Raw genomic sequence first — 7728 nt, 5'->3', positions numbered from 1 at the left:
TAGGTGAGTTTTTTTCCTTAGTTGTAATATTTGTATCATGATCATTTTCAGAACTTAAGTTGTGTTTATTATCTGGTAAATACGTTTCTGTACTCCTTGCGAGATTTTTCGACTAGCAATAATACTTCGATGGGAACACAAAACCACTGACTCAGTGCTGGGCCTGGGGTTTTGCTTGGCCCTGAAGTCATGTTCCTGCTGTGGAATTAAAACCAGTGACGTGGCACCTTCATGAGTCTCCTGATTCTCCAAGCTTTCCTACTGTGGCAGGAGGGAGTCCCTGATAATTTCAGGGCCTAGTTTTTCGGAAGGATGACCATGAGAGAGTATCTCTATTTCCTGAAAGAAACAGCACTGACTTTTTTTGGAACTGTCCTCAAACCAGTACAATGGCTTGCTCTGGGCAGGCAGATACATTATGGGCCGGTGGTTTTCATGGTTTCCTTTTACGTGTATGTGCCATAAAGAATGTCAAGGTTCTTGTAAGAAGGACTGGAGAACAGAAGTCTCCCTTTCTTCTCCCAGGTTTCTAGACTGGGCAGCAAGGAGGAGAGGGGGGCTATTAGACTTTGTTGGTGATGTCTATTTGTCTAGGTCAGGTTCTCTGCTCTCTGCCCCTGACATAATGATTCTCAAGCTTGTAGACAGAATCATTGGAGGGGTGGGTTCACATTAAAATGGTGGATGTGCAGGTAATATCAGCAAGATTTCTTATTTTTCAAGTCCGAGGGTGAGATCAGGACTCTTCATTTTTATCAGGCACACAAGGTAATTCTGATGCAAATGGTTCGCGGTGGCTGCATGGCTCAGAGCTGGACCAGAAACAGCTAAATCTCTGTATTGGGGCTACAAATAAGGAACTATCCATAAGCTTCAAGACTCAGACTGGACTTCTGTTTCTTGACCACATTAGTCAAGAGAGAAATCCCAAGGAAAAGAGTTTATAGACATCAAAATAGTTATCGTAGAATCTGTGTTGTCTGTTACCATTATTTTTAGGAAAATTTTGATTTTGTTGATGCACATTTTTTAAAATTTAGATGCCATTTTCTTCTATTAGTTTTATAAGGCTTTGAAAAATGTAATAAATATTGAATTTTAATCTTTTTGTTCCAGCATACCATTTTCAAATTGAATTAATACATAAAGATGTGATGGATTAGGGAAAAAAGATAAAATTATCACTAATTGATGATATGGTGGTCTACATAGAAAATGAATAGAATTAACAAATTTTCAAAACTAATTAAAAGATTCAGTAAGGTTGTTGTATGTAAGATCAATTTAACAACTTCCTAAGCTTCTAGAAAGATAAAGAAATTATTCACAATAGAAACAAAAATTAGAAATTATCCAGCAATTATCCTAAGGTAGAATGTGCAAGACCTTCTCAGAGAAACTTTACAATACATAAAAGGTCTGAATAATTGCTGAAATAATGTATTCATGAATGGGGGCAACTTAGCATAGTAAAAATTCAATTCCCTGCAAATTAATCTATAAATTTAATGTAACAGCAATTAAAAACTCTAGGTGATTTTTCAAACCTCAAAAATTGAGTTCTAAAATTCACATGACAAGATCTCTATGAGGAAAACTACAAAACTCTTTTGAAAGAAATAAAAGAACAAAATTAGTTGGAGAAATATTTCATGTTCATGGATAAGAAAACTCATTGTCAAGATGTCAGTTTTCTCAAACTTGATTTATAGATTCAAAACAATCCCAATCAAAATTCCAGTGATATATTTTGTGGATATTGACAAACTGATTCTAAAGTTTCCATGGAGAGGCAAAAGACCCCAAATAGCGAACACAATATTGAAGGAGAACAAAGTTGGAACACACTACCCAACATCAAGGCTTCCTATAAAAGTATAGTAATCCAGAAAGTGGTGTTGGTGAAAGAATAGCCAAGTAGATCAATGAAACAGAATAGAGGATTCAGAACTAGATTCACTCAAATATAGTCAATTGATCTTTGACAAAGGACAAAGATAGTCTTTTCAACAAATGGTGCTGGAGCAACTGGATATCCACATGCACAAAAATAAGTGTAGACATAAAGCTTACACCCATCACAAAAGCTAACTCAAAATGGATCATCAATGTCTATGTAAAATGAAAAACAATAAACTCCTAAAAGATGTTCTTGTTTGGTGATGACTTTTAATAGTTTCATCTTTATTTTTTGTTAATCCTCACCCAAGGATATCCTTCCATTGATTTTTAGAGAGGGTGGAAGAAAGGGGGAGAGACAGAGAGAAACATTGATGTGAGAGAGACATATAGATTAGTTGCCTCCCACATGTGCCCTGACAAGGGTCGGGGATCGAGCCTATTACTGAGGTGACTGGAATCGAACCCAGGACCCTTCAGTCTGTGCCAACGCTCTATCCACTGAGCCAAACTGGCTAGGGCTGGTGATGATATTTTTAGATGCAGCAGCAAGCACAATCTGGGGAAGGGGTTGTGGGGGAAAGATAAGACTTCATTAAATTAAGATACCATGCAAAAGATACCATCAAGAGGTGAGAAGACAAGCCACAGACTGGACAAACTATTTGCAAAGACATATCTGATAAACACTATTATACAAAATATGCAAAGGATTCTTCAAAGTCAACAAGAAAAAAACAAATAACCTGATTTAAAACTGGGCCAAAAACTTGAATAGACCCCTCACTAAAGAAAATATATAACCCTAGCTGGTTTGGCTCAGTGGATAGAGCATTGGCCTGTAAACTGAAGGGTCCCAGGCTCAATTCTGGTCAAGGGCACATGCCTGGTTGTGAGCTGGATCCCCAGGAGGGGACAGCCGATCAATTATTCTCTCTCATCATTGATATTTCTATCTCCCTCTCCTCTCCCTTCCTCTCTGAAATCAATAAAAGTATATATTTTTTTTAAAAAGAAGATATACAGATGGCAAATAAGCATATGAAAAGGTGCTTGACATTATATGGAATTGCAGATAAATCAACAGTGAGATGCCACTATACACCTATTAGAATAACCAAATTCCAAAACACTAACAACACCAAATGCTGATGGGGATGTGGAGCAACATAAACTTTTATGGAAACGCAAAAATGGGGTAGCCATTTTGGAAGAGAGTCTGGCAGTTTTTTACAAAACTATATTCTTACCATACAATAGAGCATTTGTGCTCCTTGGTATTTAAGCAAATGAGTTGAAAACTTATGTCCACGCAAAAACCTGCACATGGATGTGTTTAGCAGCTTTATTCATAATTGCCAAAATTTGGAAGCAACCAAGATGCCATTCAGTCTATAGGAGGTAGTGAAACTATTCTGTATGAAACTAGACTGGTAGATGAATAGAGACATAAACTGGTACATTCAGATGATAAAGTATTAGTGCTAAGAAGAAATGAACTATCAAGTCATGAAAAGACATGGAGGAACCTTAAACGCATATAACTTAGTGAAAGAAGCCAATCTGAAAGGGCTACATACGGTGTAATTCCACATATATGACATTCTGGAAAAGGCAAAACCATGGAGACAGTAAAAAGTGGTTGTCGGGGGCTGTCAAAGGTGGGGGAAATGAACAGGCAGAGCTCAGAGGATTATTAGGGTAGTGTCATAATTCTGTTGGGCAGCATAACAAAATGACATAAACAAGGTGGCTTATACACAACAGAAAATTACTTTTCACATTCCAGAGGCAGGGAAGTCCAAGATCAAGGTGCCAGCAGACCTGGTACTTGGTGAGAGTCTGCTTTCCGGTTCATAGACAGCTGTGTATGTGCTGTGTTCTCACATGGTGGAAGTGGGCAAAGAACCTCTTTTATAACAACACTAATCCCATTCATGAGGGCTCTACCTAATCATCTCCTCAAAACTCCACTCCCAAATACCATCACACTGGGTATTAGCATTTAACATATGCATTTGCTGGGGTGGGGGTGGGAGGGGAGACAGATATTCAGTCTATAGGAGGTAGGGAAACTATTCTGTATGAAACTATACTGGTGGATACATGTCGTTACATACATGTCAAAACCCATAGACTGCACAACAGCAAGAGTGAACCCTGCTGTGAAGTATGGACTTTGGGTGATGATGTGCCAATGTAGATTCATTGGTAATGTACCATTCTGGTGTGGGATGTTGATGGTAGAGAAGGTTCTGCATGTGTGGGGGCAGGAAGTATATGGGAACTCTATATTTTCTGCTTAATTTTGCTGTGAAGATAAAACTGCACTGAAAAGAAAGCCTATTATTTAACAATTAAAATAATACTCCGTGATATGTGGAACACAAGTACTCTCTTTTGTTTACATATAGTCTGTGACTGCCTTCACACTACAAAAGCAGAGTTGAGTAGTTGCAACAGAGACAGTACACCCCCAATGCCTAAAATATTTCCTGCCTGGCCCTTTAAAGAAAGGTTTGTTAACCCCTGATTCATAAGATAATTTGCTGAAAATTGACTTAGTTACATAGAAAACTTGAGCTGCCTTTCTATCTCTCACCACATGCAAATTTGAAGTATAATGGACTTTGATGAGAAAGAATGTAAATAAAAACGAAATAATGTAAAAAAATGCAGAAAAAGATTTGTGACTTAGGGGTTGAGTAACCCTTCTTAAGATTGCAAAAACACAAGTCATGTGGATTAATATTCTTAATCTTGGTTTCATAATATCAAGTAAGAACTTCCATTCCAGGAAGAACACCATGGACAAAGTTGAGACAGGTGAATTCTGGAAGGAGATACAGTATTTACAATGTCTACAACTGGCAAGGGATTGATAGCTACAATGTACAAAGACTGCTTGCACATCAATAAAAATGGGAAAGGATGTGAACAGTAAGTAAATAAAAGGCAGCAGTGTTTCTCTTATTTTGCTTGTATTTTCTCCACATAAACTTCACAGCGAATATTATTCTTGCCAGCCTATCCCAGAAAATTAATGCATTTTTACTATTAGCCTGTCTGATATTTCCTAGACTTAAAAAAATTCCCCATTTAACATTGTAAATCAATTAAACTTTCATATGAAGGCAACCTGCTAGAGAAATTCCAGGTCTATAAATTTAAAATTCCTTGTTATAGTACACTATTGAGCACAAGGTCCTTGTGTTATGTGGTTACTGGTCATTACAGATTTGAGTCTGGGTGCATAGCTTTTTGTACTATGCAGTACAGAACAGAACACAGGTATTTGAAAGAAACAAAGCATAGCACAAAACAATGACCATCACTGCCAGTGAGAAATGTGAGCGAGGATGTACCATAAGCACTGAGTTTTGAAAGTGAAAAACATCATGCCTATTGTGATCTAACTCACTAATTACAAAATGATTAGATTAGGTACCTAGAAACTATAATTCATTGTCTTTCAGGTTGTATAATACAGCCATTGGACTCAAGTATTTTCCATTCTCACTCTCCTCCCCCTTTCTCCATCCTCAAATCCCTCATACTCTTAAGTTCAATATTGCTACTTAAAGAGCGGTGCATGGACCAGCAGTGTCAGTAAATTCTAGTTAGAAATACAAACTTCAAGTCCTCTTCCAGACCTACTGAATCAGAGTGGGCTTCAATAAGATGTTTCATTTGCACATTAAAATATCTCAATACGTGGAGCTCCCGTTTGCAACTATTTTCCCTCAACAGGGTTCTATAAGAAGTTACTTTCCTTTACCTGTTGATAACATATGCATTTGGCTGCTTATGTACATGCATCTTGGCTCCACTTTGTGCAACTATTTATAGATTGTTACAGGTGTGCAGCTGTTGACAGAAACTTCTCCAGATCAGGAAAGCTGCTGGAGGGCAGCAACTGTTCACCATGTTGTTGTCAGTGTAGCAGTGTGGTGAGAATAAACGTTTTGGAGACTCAACCACCGAACAGAAATCTTGGGCATACCACACACTCTGTTGGCGACCTCCAGGAAGTAACTTCAACTTCTCTAAAACCACTTCCTTATTTCAAAAGAGAGATGACAGTACAGCGTGCTGAGCATTCAATGAGATAACACGAAAATCAATCTGCCTACCTAGTAGGCTCTCTAATACTCCGGTCTCAGAAGCAGAGCCCTTACACGTGGTAAACGTTCTTAGTAAATGCAATATTAACAATTAGCTTTCTTTTTAACTACCTGCTGGTACGCTATTGTGTAGAATTGCCAGGGCTTATAATGAGAAGTGTGCTGATACAAAATAAATAAATAAAAGTTATCCCACTTTACAATCCCTTTAAAGGAATGATTGTCCCTCGTGGTGTCCTTGCATTTTGAGGTTACTAGGATCGTCCCTTCATGATGGCTTTTCTCCCCCAACACTCTCCAGTCAAACCACTGTCCGCCTCCTTCACAGGGGTCCCCACCCTCCCCACAAGCATCCCCACCTTGCCCACAAGAACAGCGCTGTAACATTTCCGCTCCGTTTCTTCTAAAAAGGAACCTAACCACACCGCTTTTGCGCCCACCTTCGGCGACCGTGACTACATAAACGGGATCCTTCAAGCCCCTCTGTACCCAGTAGGCACCTCTGGCGAAAGGGGCTCTAAAATAAGGCATCTTCGCCTATTGGAAGTGACTTTCAAAAGAGAGTCAATTGTGTGTGCTTTAATGTACCTTATTCTGTCCAACTGCTTCCACCTGGAGATGCATATATACTAAAGTAATCACCCGGCAGAGTCGGCTTTGCCCTGGCTACACCCACAGACCTTTTGAACAGTCGCCGACCCAAACAGCCTGGAACTCGGGACCTGCAGCAGCTGCCGCTGCCACCTGACGAGTAGGCATAGCCGACGCCCTCGGAAGGAGCCCGCTGGCCGGGCCCAAACTGCCAGGCCAACACCACCCTCAGCGGAACATGGCATTTGGTCAGGAGCCCTCCGCCCTCATCTCTAAGATTCACGTCGGGTTTCCCACGGGCACCTTCCGTTCGGGCACGCGGAGGAAAGAGCCGCGGAGGCTGCAGCCGGGAGCCGGGCTCGGCGAGTCCCGGGCTCGGCGGTGCGGGTCTCGCCGTCCCCGGGCGCCAGCAGGGGCCACGCGGACTCGCTCCCCGCGCGGGGGCCGCTCCAGCCGCCCCACGCAACCAGAAGGCGATTCGCTTTCCTTTTCCTTGGGCGCGGGTAGCTCTTTTAACATCCCTGAAACAGGATCCTGGTCACGGAGTTTTGTGAGCGTGCACGTCGGAAAAACAAGCAAACAAACAAACAAAAACCCACCGCGCTGCAACGAATGGACTATCAACGAGCCTGAGGTCCCAGAGGGAAGGGGCCGGTGCTTCTCCGTGCATCACAGTATCCAGCACCCGGCGTGGCGCTCCGAGTGCGTCCTGAATGCATCTAAAGCGACGCGGCTAAAGGCATGGACACAGGCACGGGCAGGAAAGCCGGGGGTGCGGAGACCTCAGGAAGGGAGGACGGCCGGCAGAGGCTGGAGGGCTGGGATGCGCGGCCCCGCCGCCCGGGGGCGGAGTGCAGAGCGGCGCCCGGACCCCTTCGGAGGCGCGGCTCCCAGTCCTCCCCCCGCAGACCAGCAGGCGGCGGCGCGGGCCGGCCGCGGGGCACCCCGACGTGAGCGTGGGCGCCGGGGCGCGGCCAGGCAGGTGCAGCGGACCGCCCTCGGCTCCTCTGCAGCGGCGCGGGGGCCACCATGCCTCGCGGAGTGGAGGCGCTGGACCTGCCCGTGTGGAAGCACAACCCCAGGCCTGTCCTGGGGCCGGGAGCAGGTCAGTACC

This window comes from Myotis lucifugus, unplaced genomic scaffold (assembly GCF_000147115.1).
Source record: "Myotis lucifugus unplaced genomic scaffold, Myoluc2.0 scaffold_25, whole genome shotgun sequence".
Lineage (NCBI taxonomy): Eukaryota > Metazoa > Chordata > Mammalia > Chiroptera > Vespertilionidae > Myotis > Myotis lucifugus.
Note: the sequence above shows the minus strand (reverse complement) of the source record.